General features: G+C 44.5%; 1 protein-coding gene across 1 annotated transcript in view; it reads left to right on the top strand.

The window, feature by feature from the left end:
• Positions 1–5946: 5946 nt before the first annotated feature.
• Positions 5947–16696, top strand: part of THSD7B (thrombospondin type 1 domain containing 7B) — a 900946-nt gene continuing 890196 nt past the window's right edge. The window contains exon 1 of the mRNA XM_032638606.1: positions 5947–6100. The gene's annotated coding sequence lies outside the window, so the exon portion shown is untranslated. The remainder of the gene's footprint in view (positions 6101–16696) is intronic.

Genomic DNA, 16696 nt, shown 5'->3' with positions numbered 1-16696 from the left:
GCCCTGCCACTAGGTTCATCAGAACCATTCTTTTACATTCCATATATATGTGTTAGCATACGGTATTTGTCTTTCTCTTTCTGACCTACTTCACTCTGTATGACAGACTCTGGGTCCATCCACCTCACTACAAATAGCTCAGTTTCATTTCTTTTTATGGCTGAGTAATATTCCATTGTCTGTATGTGCCCCATCTTCTTTATCCATTCCTCTGTCGATGGACATCCAGTTTGGAGCTGATATTTATGAAGGGACTAAGTGACAAGATGAAGAGAATAGTAGGTTCCTGGGAATCAAAGTGATATGACAAAGAGTATTTCAGGAAGATAACACGTAATATGGAGAAAGTGGAGAATCAGTGAGGTAGCACCAAGAAAAATAGCACGATTAGAATCTAAGACGAATATGCTAGAAAGTTTTGGTTATGAAGTTTCTGTTGTATAAATGTTTTCAACATCATATGTATTGGGGATTTTTTGTTTCCTAGGTAATTGGGTATTATAGGTTAAATGAGTAAGAAATGAGAAAAACCTCTTCTCTTTGTTCCACACCATATACCACACTCATGAACACGAGCTTGCAATCTGTTGGCTATATTGTCATTTTCCAATGTTTTCTATCCTTTCTACCTGTAAAGGGACCTGCTGCCCATCAGATAGGCTGGCGTCCTTGGAAAACAATAGAAGATAGAGGCTCTCTTGCCCATCTCATCAGAGTTAGGCCTGTGAGTATTGTGTGGCTTTGTGCCCAGTAGAAGAGATTAGAGTTGCCAAATCTTTGGATAATAACAAGCTTTAGTCTACATAACACCTGGTCTTTACAAACCAAGCCATTTTGAATGTGATCCAAGTTGCCACTCCGGGGGTTTTATTATTTCCAAATTAATGAGAGTCGTTTCTTATATATATGGAGGTTGCCTGCACACGTTCTCTTGTTTAGTGTAGATTGAGTGACTGCCTCTCTGATATGGCTTTGGCTTGGTGATGTTAGAGAGTTGTGGGGAAGAGGGTATCATCCATCACACCCTAGATCTCTTGGTGTGAGATAGTAAATATCAGTAAATATTATTGGAGGCTGAGCAGCAAAATAGAGAATTCAGATGACACTGGGCACAGAGGGAAGATTCTAGGACAGGGCTCAGAAGCGAAGGTCCCAGAGCTGGCCACATGGGGGGCAGTCATCGCTATTCATCCCATCCACACTACAGACATGTGACAAGAAAACAGACCCAGGGTCCAATGACTGAAGTTAGGATTTTGGATCCTGAGGTAAACGATTGGATGCCAGCCTTGGGGAGAGGTGGGAAGGCAGAGCAGAAGTGAAGAGATGGACAAGCCTTTCAAATACCCCTCTGCCTGTGCCGTTCTCTCCATTTCCATTAAACCACCCCCATCTTTTGACTGGATGACTGTTCCACTCTTGCTGCTTTGTGTCTGCAAAGAATGCATGTGATCTTTTAAAGGTCTAAATCAGATCATATCACTCACAGAGTTAAAACTGTCCACTGGCTTACAGGACCAGCAAGCTTTGTTCTCACCCTGCCCCTCTGCCCCGTTCTCCCCCAAGGTCACTAGTCTGCAGCTCTTTTAGGTCCTAATGAGTTCTTTGTGTGCCAAGCTCTTCAAGCCACAGGGTCTTTGCTCATGGTATCTCTCTTTTCTCCCCTCTTGGCTGATATCTACTTACATGAGATGCAGTGTATCTTACGGGTTAAAAGTGTACACAGTACAGCCTGCCTGGCCAAATCCTAGCTTTTCTGCTCATCAGCCACGTGCCTTTGAATAGAAATTGCTTAAACTCTCTGTCTCTACTATAAAATGAACATGATCACAGGCCCTACCTTATGGGCTAGTTATGAGGATTAAATAGTACATGTAAAGGACTTAGCTCATGTCTCATATCTAGAAAAATTTCAATAAATGTTATTTACCTCTTATTATCCCTCGGGTGTCAGACTAAACGTCGTTTCCTCTGAGAGATCCCATCTGAGCCTCATCCTTCCTTTCTGTTCCCCTCTACTGCATCCTTTTTCACAAAACTTGTTTCTTTCATTTCATTTTATTTTATTTTTTGGCCACTCCGTGTGGCTTTCGAGATCTTAGTTCCCCGACCAGGAGACCAGGGATTGAACCTGTGCCCCCCGCAGTGGAAGCATGGAGTCTTAACCACTGGACCACCAGGGAAGTCCCATTTTATATGTTTATAACCATTTGTATGCCTGTTTGTTTATTGTCTGATGTCCCTATCAGATTGTAAACTCTATGAGGGGAAGGACTCAGCCCACTGTATCACCAAACAACCAACACGTACAGTGCCAGAGACATAGTAGGCACTCAATAAATATCTTGCTGAATGAATGACTGCAGCTCATGTCTCAGGGCTAACTAGGTTTGTGAATGCTCAGTGTCCACTGGCAACGTGGTGCCTCTGAGGGACTGAGCCGGGCCAGAAGCCAGCGGAGTTCCACTCCATTGCTTTTCAATGCATTGTCTTTACATTGTATTTTAAGATATTGACACATCAAAATCAAATTACTGGACCCAGCTCAAAACTTACATTTGTATGCCAAGATTAAATGCTTTTTTTTGGCAGAAAAAAATGTCCCGATTTGCCATAGAACATCTAACCTGGAATTGGCCTGGATGAATTGTGTAAAGAAGAGAATCACGGTTCCTCCCCTTTCCCCTTCTGGTTTTGCCTCCCAAGGTGACTGAACATTTGACACAATTCATTGCTTCCATAGATGGGCTAATGTAGACCTGGGCAGGGACTTCCTGGGCGGTGAGCCCAAGATACTGGCTCAGGCTTGCATTTCTTTCTCCGATTTAAAATTGGGCTGCTTTATCTCCGTGTCTTCTTTATCCCTTATTTGTTTAATGCCAATGCTTGTCTATTCTATTTACACAGCACTTTCCCATCCAAGCTTATTAGACTGTACGGAGAAGATAGTGTTCAGAAAAAAAACAATGAGAAATACACACAAACCTGAAAATGAACTCCAATGATATTTGGATAGGATAGGGTTGCTTTCCTCTGTGGGCCCCCGCCCCCGTTGGTTCTCACCAGGGACTTGGTCCCAAGAGACCTTCTCCTCCTACCTCCTCTCCTCTTCTACTGTTCTCTTGTTTCACTTCATCCTCCCTGGAAGCCTGGAGGGGATTGGAGCCTTTGGCACCTGTGTTTGTGGAGCTCTGGGAATGTATAATCTCCAGTTTATTTTCCTTGTTGGAATATTGATCTATTCCTTACACATAATAATGACACCTATTTTTCAAGGCTACCTTTTTCCAAATCCTTTCTTTGGTCGTTCCCTCCAAACCCCACCCCCAATCTTCACTGAAAACATCTTTCCCTCCCTAGATTAACCTTCTAATGTTTCTAACCTAATCTAGATTTTGAGGGATGTGCTTTCGTTAAGGACCAAAAGCTGACTATCTTGGCAAGAAACTCATATTAGTAAAATGTGTATTTAAAATATAAATTGAGAATATGAGCTAGAAATGGTTGCTTTTTCCTTCTACCAGCTTTGTATGCAATTGAATAATGTTAGAGACAGTTTAGGCACCTTATAGTATTTAACTATACTGAGATACCTGCTGTTGGCATAGTGCCTTAATAAAAAGTGACTATTTTGTAGTCTGAAGGAGTCAGTAAGCTAACACAAGGTAGCAGTGCTTGAAATTCATCGCTCTTTGTATTTTAGAAATAATTTAGATTTTATTCTTATGAATTGCTTATTTTTGATTAAGCAGCCCAGTGGACAGGACACGATTGCCATACAGGTATTCTCTCTTATATTGTGGTCAAAAACCAGGAGACCAAATGCATGTAGTGCAACAGAGGAAGAACACTGTGCCTTAAGAATCAAAATCTTCTTAGGATTACCATAGTGATCACTGACATAGAGCAGGGGGTTAATGAGAACGGGCTAGCACATTAAATTAAATGCACATTGAAATCAAATTGCTAGCCTAAAAGAAAAACATACGTATCGCTGCCTCTGAAGAGGGAGGAGAATACATAACTATAAAAACATGCATAAATGACATACTCAGAAGTGGGTCCTTGATGGCCTCTTTCCACAAGGATTGCAAACACGGATCTTTCTACCATACGGATGCGTGCATGGGATGTGGTCTGAAAATGCTGCGTTGACTCTGGAAAGACTGAAATCTGGGAAGCTAGGATGTAACAGTCCTGGAAAACAAATGTTTTTCCTTGCCTGTTGTTCCTGAAGTTACTTAAATGCGACTTGTTGGCTATTGATTTGTATATATTGAGATTACGATAAAACATGATAGACCCGTTTCTCTTTCCCCAGGCTCACAGGATTGGCATTTTACTTCTGGGGAGTAATAAATCATGGTCTTGGATCTGGGGAAATATTCTAGGATCTGGATGGCCGCTGATTTAAGACAGTGGTGTCAGAAAGAAAGGCACAGCCCAGAGTGTGATGCCAGTGTCCACCGGGAGAATAGCAGTTGCTGTTTAAAATATTAAGTAAGGCGTGTTCCCTTTCCCACTTACAGAGTCCAGTCTCACAGGAAGATGGATCAGAACCTTCATCATCATATTCACGTTTCCCTTTCCAGTGGCACTTGCATTCTTTTAATTTTACTCCCTTTGACAACCCTAGGTGCTCTGTTTATCTCTTAAATCTCATTTGTGCTATGACATCAAGCTTCAATTTTCTCAGGATTGTTTTGCTTCTTTTTAAGCACCCATGGTGTGCCAAGCATTGGATAAAATGGAAAAGATACAATCCCTGCTGTTGCTGGGTTCACACATTTAAAGAGACATGACAGGCAAAATATCCTGTAATTGGCAATAAGTAGTCCTCATGTTCTTTCCCTGTTGAAGAAACTTCATCTCTCTGCACAAGCCTAAGAAGTTCCGTAGATCAAAGGTGTCAAAAACTAGGAGGGTTTGGAACAGTGTCAGGGAGTAAGCGAAGGACTCTCAGAGCTGTGACTGCTCCAGCGTGCCCACGTGTTCTCTGCACTCCTGCCTCACCTGGGCGGACTTGACTCTCACCTTCTCCCCGGCCACCGTAACCCACCACCCAGCTGCCATAGACGCTCCACCCCATACGACAGCACGCCCCTCGCCCTGCCTCCCGAGCCCCAGGACACAAACCCTTCAAAAAAGAGGCGGGAGCTAGGGGTTTTCCCAGGCTCTGGGCTGGGTGGGCAGAGAGCCTCTGGGAGCCCCTCCAGGGGGAGATGTCCAGGCAGGTACGGACTCAGCTCGGGGCGCTCCCCCGGAGTCACCCCCAATTTTCCCTTTTTCTCTTCTCCACATGTCCCGCTAGGATCTTCTTTGTCTTTCCCCCTGTAACACTGAAGCCCTCTCGTGCCCGGGGTGGGGGGGGGGGGGGGCGGGGCTGCAGAGGAACGCCAAGCTATCGGACCGGGCGGGCGGGATGGCTCTGCCAGTGAGTGTGTTTGTGGGTGTTTGCGCGCGCGCGTGTGAGTGTTGGGGAGGTGTTTGGGGTTATAAACGGGGAGTAAATCACCCCACACTTTCTCTGCCTCCTTCTCCCCTATCACTTCTTAGATCCCCGAGGTGCAAAGCGCTCGCCCTGTCCGCGGCGAGCCGAGGCTTGGGTACCCTGGGCTCAGGCCGGCAGGGGACCCCGAAGATTCAAAGTTGCGGAAAACAGTCTCGAGGAGCGGAGGAGGCGAGCTTGAGGCCAGCGCGCCCGTGACTCTCGTCTGCGGGTGCGGGCTGAGCTGAGGTTCGGGTGGGTGCGCCCGCCGGGGGAAGGGGAGGAGGAAGAAGGAAGGGGAGGTGGGGAGCAGCTGCCGCGGGCGGCGAGGCGCAAGGTGGCTCCCGGCGGCCCGCGCCCCGAGGCTCCCGGGGACGCACCAGGCGGCCAATGGCACCGCTGAGGTGTACAGCAGATGGCGTTCGACTGCGCCGTGCCTTCCTCCTCCTCTTCCTTCTGTGCTGAGGAGCCAGAGTCGCCGCCGAGGAGCCAGACGCTGGAATGGGTGGTCTCCCGACACACACCACCATCTTTCTTGCGCTTGGGAAGCTCGGGGCTCGGCGGCTCCCGGAGGCTGTGCCGGCGAAGGCGGCGGCGGCTTGGACAAGGCGGGTGAGTGTGGCCGCACTGCTCCCCGAGCTGGGGATGCCAGGCACCCGGTTCTCGAGGTGGCAGCGGCCCGGGGCGGGGAGCGTGCCGCGGGCACAGACTTTGCTTTTTCCTCCCCGGGCAGCCTCCTTCTCCCCTTCTCCCGGCCAGACACTGGAACTTGCAGGCGGAGCTTCCCGGACGCCTCTGCCTTGAGGCTGCGGGAAGGGCGAGCTGCCAGGGGCGCAGCGTGTGGAGACCCCAGGGTTGGGAAGGCGGAGGTACCCCATGCAGAGACTTGGGCGCAGACCGCAGGCAACAGGACCGAGGCATGGAAATGGGGCGGCAGGAGCTCTCTTGCCTCCACTTCCAGCTTGCTTTGGGGAGTACTGATGAAATGAGCCAAGGGCCCCCAGTCCTGCGCGGGGAGCCCCAGGATCGGAGGGCGGGGAGTTCTGCGGGCTTTGCAAACAGGTTGACTGAGGGTTCCCTTTCGCAAGGCTGACTGCGAAATCTGCGCGTGGGCGTTCAGTGCCCCGGGAGGATAGCCGAGCAAGCCAAGAAGTTTTGCAGCTTCCTCTGATTTATCAGCGGAGTGTCGGGAGGCTGCAGCAACAGTTAACACGTCCAGTGTCCCTGCAGGGGGCGAGGGGCCAGCTGGGGAGAATGGGTCTTGTGGGTCTGGCGTGACATCACACGGTTTATCTAGAGAAAACTGGGAACTGGCCTTGAGAGTGAGGGGCAACGAAGACGACGCGCGTAAATTTCTAAAGCATCACCCATATGCTCCTGTCACCTTTCCCTTCCAACACCTCCTGTAGTATGAAAGTTATTTGAATATGCAAACGAACCCTCCGCTTTTTGCAGTCCACGTAGTTTGAGTCTTGAAGTTGGAAAGCTTGGGAGGGGGTGTTTGGGGAGGGGGCGTTAAGCTTTCTCAATCTCTTAAATACAAGGGAAGAAAAAAACTTTATTTCTAGGAAGGGTGGGTGATCTAATGGTACTTTTTCCTGGAATTATTCTGAGCATCCCTTAAGAGCTATTGTAATTCAGTTCCTTTTGGTCAAGGTGGAATTGACTAAGATCATGGTACTTTGGCATGTTCTATGGGAGACGCCAGGGTTCTTTGGTGCTCTGTTCCTTGCCAGGGTGGTCTGCTGGTAGTCTGCCGTTTCCCACCTTTACAGTGCATTTGTGCTCTTGCAAATGACAACCTGGCTGGAGGAGCCGCCTTGGTGTTTTTCAGGAGTGCACCTGTGGGTGCTGTGTTATCATGGAAATGGTAAGCCATGCAGGCAGGGTGCATGCCAGCCAGGTTGTGGTGTGTGTGTGTGTGTGTGTGTGTGTGTGTGTGTGTGTGTACACGTGCACTTGTGCATCTGGAGTTTCCTTTTGCCAGGCAATCTTTGGATGTCTCCGAGGACAGTAATGGTTTCTTGGGTAACTGGGAGGTAGTGCTCTCCAGGGAAGCCTTTTTGCATTCTGGACTGTATTTCAGCTATTGGTTAAGGCTTCATGAAAGCCACTTAGGATGTTCCTAACCAAATCAAGAAGTCCTATCCAGTGGTAAGGGAAAAGCTTATATATTTGTGGGTTGAAAGCTATATAAAGTACCTGTCATGAGGCTTCACTTTGATGCACTGCTGTTTTTAACCGTGACGCCATTAAAACCAGCAGCCTTCTTTTTAAACTTAATATAGCCAGTTCTCTACTTTCTGTGGGTAGATGAGCCAACTGGGTAGATTGGAAGACGCCTCCTGGGAGTTGGGGACTGGAAACTTCTGCATGCAAGTTTAAGTGGAGAAGAATTATGAAGATAATTCTCATGACCCTGTAACAACATATGAAGATACAATTGTTGACTTAAAAAATGTGGGATAGTCTTGTTCATTAGCACAGACAGTTCCAGTGGCTCTGAACACCTACAAACCATTTAGGCTTCTGAAGACTTGAGAGTAACCCATGGTGGGGTCTTGGAGATATGTAGCCCACAGAAGGACTGCCTACTGCTGATAGACTTTGCTAGTCCATTTTGAGGGTCTATAACAAGTGGGCTTACTTTATAACTACCTTAATATTTAAATCAATACTTGAAAAATTATCTTTACAGTGTTTCTTAGTCCTCAGCACCCCCCCCCATTATTTTTAATAAAAGTTGTTGCTTGTTAAATAGTTGAAGGGCTAAGAAACAGAAAGACTGTGAGATGGGCAGACAATAATTCCTGATGATAAAAGCAGTATAAACACACAGCCTCCACTTTTGAGGATTGACATTAATAAATTGGCAGCCAGAGGTACCTTTCTGTTCTGTGCTGAGTGTGCCTTTTGAGAAAAACAAGGTAAAGAATTAGAGAAAAATGGTACTGCTAAAATGTACTCAATGCTTCATCAGAAAGGCTATTAGGGACCGCGTCTACTTGCTGCAGATCCTGTTTCTAAAGGAATAATTCTTTCATTAATATTTGTTTTAAAAGAGTTTGTCCTTAAATAACAGACTGAATGAGCAGAATAAAAAGACAGGAACTATAAGTGGGTGGAAGAGGAGTGTCCAAACGACAACAAAATTCCAAGGCATGTAACGCATTTTAACTGCATTTCACCAACTGAAGCTGCAGTCATTTGATTCCTTCAAAGAAAAAAAATCTTGCTCAGACTGCAGTTTTGCTGTGCTGCACACCTTTATAAAGATTAGGCAGGAGAGTAATAACATCGTTGCAAAACTCTGGATAGAATGATGAAGAAGAGTTGACTGGTCCCGTTAAGAGCCCAGATGACAAATGATACAATATGTTAAGCACATGATCAAGACAAACAGAAGATTCTAAGTAGTGACAACTGTGCCACTTGGCGGAGAGAAACACAGCACCGTTAACAGCACAGCTCCAGAGACCCTCTCCAGGTGAAGTACAAAGGCTGGGTTTTTGACTAACTAAAGGGTATTACAGTATCAGAAACTATTGGCATAAGTGCTTTATGTTTTTAAAAGAAGACATTTTTTTCCCCAGGATATAACTATGAACGAAGCAGCTGCGTTCCCGTTAACACCAGGTAGCTTCCCAAATATAACACAGGTCCTTAATTGAGCGCTATTAACAGGATTGATATTGAAGTGATAATTGACACAGACCTGTGAAAGTAGAGGATTTTAAACTCCGCTTTTAATTCTAGAAGTTGTAGAGAGTGTGAGTTCGAGGGGGATCAGTGTTTTGCAGATGCGAAGTCTGTGGCAGCCTTGTCCCAAGATGATAAACATTGTATTCACCCTTTACAGTTTTCCATTAGTTGGGATTATTTTGTTGATGTTTTGACTAGCATTTTCATGGATGGTTATTCATAAGAGCTAACAGTAGCTATTGATGAAAGCAAGCCAGAGAGGATTAGGTGCGGTTCCCTTCAGCTTGTATGTAGCTTCTGACTGAGGAGGAAATAGGGATCACAGTCCTTGAATCCCAGGATTACACTTTCATCCAGAGCCATGTTGTCTGGAGTGGGCCAGGTAAACAAAATATGGATACTTAGTTATTTCCATCCTTTGTAATCCACCCATGATTGATTATGAGCATTCTCTAGCTACTGGATCAAGCAATCCATTTGAAGGGGAAAACAGAATATTAGTGAAATCCACTTACTCCATGTCTTTTGGCTGACTTTTGAAACCGATATTGGAGATGCTGTAGAATAGATTTCCACTGCCGGTCAGGGCTCAGGCTTATTGCAGGGAAGGAGGGTTCAACCCAAGCTCGGTTTATAAGCTGAACGATTAAGTCTTCCAGCACATGTAAGAACTACTGTATTTCAAGAGTATGTATTTGCTCTTGTGATGAAAATCACACAGTGCATTTGAAAGCTATTCATCCTCACTTTTGGCCATTAGGTAATTTTGCAATTTTTTTTCCTGTGATGTAGGAGTCTGTAGCCTTTTTTGAAATTAAAAAAAAAAAAAGAAGAGGTCTTTCTATCAGAAAAGGTTAGACATTGACCTAGATGTGAGGATCAGTGAGAATGTGGAAATATTCCCTATGTGGAATAAAGGCTATCACTGTGGAACTTGGGTATTTTGCAGCAAGGGACGTGCTGCTTGCTTTTGATTTTGCCTTTCTAGGCATATTTTAATTATGAGCCTCTTGTAATTAAATATGCTGCCGCTAAAAACAGAATCCTAAGTAACTAATGCACAAACGGTCCTTCCCTGCCTGACGGGAGACAGCTCTGCTGCGTTCCACTTGTCTGCATGAGGGTTCACTGCAGATTTGTGCCCTAGTGTTACGTTAGTGAACAGCTCATTACTTAACTGAAAGAATCACAGTGTTGGAAAAAGCTCTCAGCTTCATGGCAGTCAGGCACCATTGCCTTGGTCCTAGACTGTAGTTTTGGAGTAACGCAGATTTGAATTTATCTTTTTTCAGGTGGTGATTTTTAAAACCATAGCATGTACTACACATAAATGAAAGATTTTAATTATAGTAAGACTAAGGCTTGCAGTAATCTCTGCTTGTGGAGTTGGCTCCTGGGCACTCCTCTATTGATTTCTGCCCTTTGTGCTTACTTTAGACATATTCTGGGTGATTTGGCTACTGATACAGCCAAATATTTTACTGGTTGTAAAATATTTAAATACTTCTGTACCAGTAGGTAAACACGTGCTGGTCTAAGCCCCCTGAAGGCCCTACTACCACCTTGGTCCTGTGGCCACTCCCCTGACACCTCATAGATCATCTATTGTTAGAGCCACCGAGACAGTCACGACTTGTTTTGGCAAGAGGGCCTGAGGACCCGCCCCGGGGATGTTGCTAGAGCCTGTTCTGATTGGTTGGTGCTTGAGCCCTACCACTTGGTAAATATTTCTGGTATCATCCCTTGATATGTTTACTCATAACACGAATGAATGCAACCATTGGCATTATCAAGTAGTCGAACGTGAAATCTGTTTAAGTGTATATTTTCATTTTTATATGTCTAACATTTATATCTGTTAAAAACACTTAACTGTTATTATTTGCACATACTTCTATGACCAAAGATCCCAAAGTACCTAGACCCCTTTTAGTTATCAATTCCTATGAAGCCACTCTACCTTCCATTTAATGTGTCCCCCCGGGCCTCCACCAAACATAACTAGGCTTACTAACTCAGACTCTTGGTAAGGGGCAGAGCCAGATTTCTAACCCAGGTCATCTGCTACAGCTGTACATCCTTCCACCTCACAGCTGTCTCATACCACTTAATTAAAAAATATATATGTATGTATGTGGGAGTAGTTCAACAAGGCTTTTTTCTTTTGGGGGAAAAAGTAATTATTTTTTCCATCTCCATTTCTGGTCTTCAGATTTAATTTATTTTGTATCTTCATTTTTGTGACTGTCTTGTTAATGGGGCTTCATTTCACCAGAATTAACCCATTCCATGAGCTGGAATATCTTCTGGCCAATCGGGGAGAGGAAAGGGATGGTGACGACCTTGCAGACTCTATAAGGAGAATTCTTTGGTGCTTTCTTCTGGATCTCTTCTAGCTAAAATGAAACAGTGCTAAATGGGCCCTGAAAAACACAGCTTAAGTTATGCTTCTTTTGTGAACAGAAAAAATAGTGATCCGGGTCCTACATCACATAAACTCTTGCCAGCCATTAATTTTCTATTACCCACCTTGTGCTCTCAGGCCTGTCTCCCTTAAGTCACCCATAAGACCCACTGTGATTTCCAGAGGCCCCAGATGTTGCTTTTTCCACCACCAGCTCCCAGTTATCCAGATTTTAGTCAAGACCCAGTTTTAATTATACTTCCACCGAGCTTTCTCTGATTATGCCAATTCACAAAGCCCTCTTTCTGTCCAAACAACTCAGGTGGTAAATTCTTATTTTAATGTTTGATTGAATCTATTGTCTTATTAGCATCTACTTGTGCAGTTCTGATAGTAAAGGACTGGAAAGGGCACCACTCTCTGCCGAGGGTTCTGGAACGTGTTAGAGAGGAGAGAGTGATGGAGAGCAGGGTGACAATAGCCCTTTGAGGGTCTCTGGGGCAAGGCTTAACAGTATCTGGGAGGGCGACAAGAGTGACTGCTAATTATTGCTTACCTACGACCTGCTGCATACCAGGCCAGGTGCATTAGAATCAGCACGTTTAAACTTCATAATAATGTTGCAAAGTGGTGTCTGTTATTTAGCCTCATTTTTTCATACTAGGAAAGGGAGGCTGAGGGACCTTAGGCACATGGTGTAAGGCCAGGGCAGCTGGTAAACCACAGGGCCAAGATTCGCATCCCCGTCTTTTGGTCTGCAAGACCCATTTCGCTTCTGATACGCTAGACTGCCCTAGAGCCCGATGTTTGGGTCAGCAAGTTTAATCTTAACCTCTACGGGAATGCAAGAGTGCATACACACACACTCACACACACTCACTCACACTCACCTACTGCCAGAGCCTACACATGTGATGGATGGAGACGACCAGGAAGAGCGCTGCTGAGTCACCTCTATGTGGAGGTAGACGTATCCTCAGGAAATAGGAAAAGCCTGCAGTTTCATTTGGTGCAGATCCTATGCGTGAAGATTATAGTGTCTTAGAATTTGTAAAGAGCTTGAAACATTCGTATGTAAAAATGTGGGCTTCCTGAGGAAACATGGAAGATTCTGAAAATCCAGGCATGCTTAGGAAAGCCACATCACATTCCTTCTCATTAATGGTTTATCATTAAGACAGAATGGTTGTGCCGAATATGCAAATCATTAACTTTTGAAATTAGCACAAAGAGCAGGAAAAAGGGGAAAACAAGTCTTCAGATGTGAGTGTAGGTAGATTGGCAGTGGCCTTGGTCACTCTCGTGATTGGGCTGAGCCATCTGGTCAGGTGTCTGTCCTCTTTTCTCCACTTTCCCACTGCAAAGTGTAATTGGTCAAAAGGGCCAACTTTGCTAAGAAGAGAAGGGTGGTTCTTCGGTGAAGCATGTATGATGAATCACATTTTTGAAGATCTGTTTCTTAAAAGGGTTTTGCTGGGTCAGCATGAGGTCTCTTCACATGAACTTCCGTGGGAATGGACAATATCCCCATTTCCAATACCAAAGTCTTTCAACAATTTCTGTAGAAATATAGTGTTGAAATATGACCAGTTTCTCTCTGCCTCTGGCACAATCGTGTATAAAGAAGCTCAGAAGATTCAAAGTTGCAAAGAGAGATATTTACTCACTCCAGGAATAAACGTTTTCACATTCAGAGAAGTCCAGGAATGACATAGGCTGTCTCAAGAAAATGTGGGTTCCCTGTCTTTGGGGGTTTTCAAACAGAACTAGCAGCTACATGTCACCATATTCTGCAGAGAGGACACGTGCATGGGATATTAATAACAGATTTATTGAGTATATACTGTCGACTGAAAAAAAAATACACAACGTGAGAGTTGTGAGTTAAGTTTTATTTGGGGGCAAAATGAGGACTATAGCCCAGGAGACAGTGTCTCAGATAGCTCTGAGGTACGAGCTCCAAAGAGGTAGCGGGGGAAGGTCAGTGTTATATATAATTTTACTGAAAGGGGGTACCTGCATTCAAGCACACGTTTTGTTTGTTTGTTTGTTTGTCTTTTTGCGGTATGCGGGCCTCTCACTGTTGTGGCGTCTCCCGTCGCGGAGCACAGGCTCCAGACGCGCAGGCTCAGCGGCCATGGCTCACGGCCCCAGCCGCTCCGCGGCATGTGGGAGCTTCCCGGACCGGAGCACGAACCCGCGTCCCCTGCATCGGCAGGCGGACTCCCAACCACTGCGCCACCAGGGAAGCCCCAAGCACACGTTTTGACAGAGGCTTGCTGCTGGTCATGAGAAGCAGACGTCACTGTTAATGATTTCAGTGCCTTTCTAGATACGAGGAGATGCAAGAATTGGGCTCATAAAATCTTCTCCTGAAAATGTCTAACTATCTGAGGGCCTGTTCTGCCAGTTTTTCCCAGGGCACAGAGTACCTCAATCCTGATCTCCTCCCTGAACTCCTTTCAGGGTGTGTTGAAGGTCCATGGCTACAGTGGCTAGTGACCTAATCCTTGTAGAGGCAGACGGCAAGTGACAATTCTTAGTTGCCGATAGATACTACGTGCCAGATACTGTTCTACATATATTAATTTATGAAATCCTCTCAAAAATCTTAGAGTTGATTGTTTTATCATTATTCCCATCTTATAGATGCATAAACAGTAAGTGACTTGCTCCAGGTCAGAATCTGCACTCGGGCAGTCTGATTCCAGAGCAGCGCTTTTCTATAGAAATAGAATGCATACCACAAAAACAGTTCCCACATGCAGTCATACATTTTCTAGTAGCCACGTTAAAAAGGAAAAAAAGAAAGATCGAAGTTTACTTTAATAATGTATTTTATTAATATATTTAGAATATTAGTTCAAAATATATCAATTACAAGAAAATTATTAATGAGATGTTTTAGATCTTGGTTGTACCAAGCCTTTGAAATCCAGTCTGTAACTTGCACTTATAAGCACAGCTCAACTAGCCGCGTTTCCAGTACTCAGTAGCCACACTTGGCTGGGGCTGCCATATGGGACATGACTAGAGCTCGTGCTATGAACAGTCCCACTCTACCGCTGTCTGTTGGCTGCCAAGTTTCCTTCCAAGGCACACACCACCGGTCTGCATATGTGAGGCCATTCAGCTCGTTATTGATTTTGCTGTTAAATGCCAGTATGAATCATCTCTTGAAAAAAACCAACTTAAAACACTTCCATGACTTCTCTCGGGAACCTGTTTACTTTTAAAACCTGTAAAGTAGGAAGATTTCTCTGTATTTCATCTGTCAAAAAGTAAATCCCATACGCCTTTCGCTCGTGACAGTGGAGCATAGCCGGATTGCTTCAACTTTACAACCATTCATATGCATGATTAAGTCACCTCTCCTTTCTTGTGTCCAGGCTAAACAATCCCAGTTCCTTTTGCTGTTTCTTATTAATTTTTTTTTTGCTTTTATTGGTTTTCTGGTGTATCTGTGTAGCCTGATGCGTATGAAATGGGCATAGTCAAGGATCTCCTTATCTCAAGTAAGAATGAGAAGGGAGAAAATCACCTTTAACGAAGAAGAGTGAACTTAACCAATTTTTCTCATTTACACTTGATGTGTGTTTCTCAGTCCTCTTTTACTACATTCTTATGATTCCTGAAGTCAAAAATGACATGCGGCCCACCAAAGTGACATTTCTGATCAAATCATAGTAATTTCGGGTAGGTTTGATGCATGGCTTGGCAGGTAGCATTCTTCTCAGTGATCTGAAGGGCTTTTCTCAAGTTGAATTTCTGACAGTAACCGACCTTCTGGGCCGTGGCATGCTTCAATTGAAAAATCAGAATGTGACATGCCTTTCATTGCATGGCACATATAGAAACAAGTCTTGTGTATCTTCTGTTACTGCAACTTCTATTCGGCTGCACATGAGGGTGGGAAACGTTTTAATAATTCCAAGTCTCTTTTGCGGGGGGAGCATATTTTATGGGTAGCTTAAATCTGACTCGAGTTGCTTAGTAAAAGAAAAATATTACGAACAAGGCTGCAATTGGAAAGCAAGAAAAATTCTAAACTTCATAGGGAGGAATTTCCTTGTGGAGATAGACTCTAAGGATATGTCATCTAATTTTATGCGCATGAATATTAGATACTTCGTTTGGATTATAGAGCTGGTAGAATTAAAACATAATGCTTGTGGACATAATATATCCCCCGTGCAGCACATCTTTTTTCTTTTTTTAACTAAGCAGCCTTTACACAGCAAGACAAACCAGTGGAAAATGCAACATGCATTTGTTTGTGAGCTATATGAATAAACTCAGCGTATTTATTGAGCACCTGCTGTGTCCGTGGCACAGAGTGGATGAAAGCAAATAGAGGAGAACAGCCTCGATTTCCAGGAATTTGAAGTCTAACCGGTGAGATGTGACACACACGTCCTTGGCCCTTGGCAAAGCCAAATTACCTTATTTATATACGGCTAGCTCTCTTGCTAAGTACGAGCTATAAAAATGTGGAGAATGCATCTTACTCATATTTTTATTTTCAGCACCTTGCCAAGAATAACTGCCACAGGTGTATGCTGGATTAAATGAAAGTGGTACGTTAATTTTCTTTATATTGTGAACTAAAGTATAGCTATAATGCCATATTTATATTGGGACTGTTTCTATAAAAGTCTCGTTTTAAATAATGAAGACAAATCAAGGCTAATCCCAATTCCTTTGCTACTCCTCTAGCTGGGTCTGCTCTGCTGAATCCAGTTGGTGACTTCTGACAGCTCTGCTGCACTTGAAAAAGATGGTCTTAACCTGATGGAAGCGTGAGGCCTCTTGTCTCAGCATGCCAGGGTCGTGTCATGATTTAACCTCAGTCACAGACTCTTTCAGTATACGAGAAAAGATGCTTCTGTGTTCTGAGGATGAACCTTGACATTCAGTCATGTGACGTAATTCTTGGAAGTAGGCACACAAGAGGTTGGGTAAAAATGTGTTTACACGTGCCTGCATAGGGTTTTCAATGACTGGTGAAGAACATGGGGCTAAGCAATACCAGGAGACCACTTAGTATTTGTGAACGAAAGGACTCAGCTAAAAGTTAGCAAGTCTATGTAACCTACACAGGT

Source organism: Phocoena sinus, chromosome 7 (assembly GCF_008692025.1).
Source record: "Phocoena sinus isolate mPhoSin1 chromosome 7, mPhoSin1.pri, whole genome shotgun sequence".
In the NCBI taxonomy this organism is placed as follows: domain Eukaryota; kingdom Metazoa; phylum Chordata; class Mammalia; order Artiodactyla; family Phocoenidae; genus Phocoena; species Phocoena sinus.
The sequence above is the reverse complement of the archived record's forward strand: the minus strand, read 5'-3'. Positions and strand labels throughout refer to the sequence as shown.